General features: G+C 28.1%; 1 long non-coding RNA gene across 1 annotated transcript; it reads right to left on the reverse strand.

Annotated features, from left to right (window-relative positions):
- Positions 1-29: 29 nt before the first annotated feature.
- Positions 30-412, reverse strand: LOC106320278. The gene is made up of 2 exons (XR_001265732.1): positions 282-412; positions 30-90 (listed from the first exon to the last, which is right to left on the reverse strand). It is a non-coding gene; the product is annotated as an uncharacterized LOC106320278 (long non-coding RNA).
- Positions 413-967: the final 555 nt, after the last annotated feature.

A 967-nucleotide genomic window follows, 5' to 3' on the forward strand; every position in this document is an offset into this window, starting at 1 on the left:
AGCAAGATCACCAACACCTCTTAGGTTTCTAGCCATTGGTCTAGAAGATGCCAATGTGGCTTTTGAGGATGGTTTTACTGAATTCTCCACCTGTAAACGATTAGTTAAGAATATTCAAATATGTAATTGTTTGTATAGACAATGCTCCACAAAGAAACATATGTTCGAGTTTTGTGTTTTTTGAATCGTCTCGTGTGTCAAAGTCATCCAGATTCGGATCTAAGCCGTGAAATTGACCCAAGAATCGGATCAGGCAACGAAAAACGAGGAGAGTGACTTACCATTCTTCACGGGACAAATGTGGCGAGATTGAATCGGCGGAGAGAATTAGGGTTTACAAAATCAGAGATTCTCGTTGAAAAGTGTTTATGATTAACGAGACCGACATCGGAGAGAAGGTGATTTTAAGTAATTTTCCTTTTTCTATGTTTTTATTTTGAATGTTTGAAGTCACATGTGTCTTAATATGAGTGGTTGATAAGGTTTGTCAAGTATCATGTACATACAATTTAAATCTTTGTAATCTATAAATAAAAGTTGAGGCTATAAACCATCGATTACGTCCATATAGGATTTAAACCACCAATCATAGTATGACAAATTATTATTTAAATTTACTATTTTATAAAATGTTAATATTACCAAAAAATGTTTATTTCAAACTAAAATATAAATCAATATCGAATAAGGTAAATTTACAAAAATATAAATACTATATTAAGTTAACATAATGTTTAATATTTTTTGAAAATTAAAAAATAAATAACGAAAAGAATAATTAATTTAAAAATACAAGACTTTCAAACAAGTATAACTATATAAATCTAAATTTAAACTCATGATTTTCAAAGTTTAGGTTATATACTATTGAAAATATTCAAACTAACATATACTATATATAATTTGATATTATAAATCATTGAGAATGTTCACATATTATTTTAAAGCACCAAAAATATACCAAATC

This window comes from Brassica oleracea, unplaced genomic scaffold (genome assembly GCF_000695525.1).
Source record: "Brassica oleracea var. oleracea cultivar TO1000 unplaced genomic scaffold, BOL UnpScaffold00870, whole genome shotgun sequence".
Classification (NCBI taxonomy): domain Eukaryota; kingdom Viridiplantae; phylum Streptophyta; class Magnoliopsida; order Brassicales; family Brassicaceae; genus Brassica; species Brassica oleracea.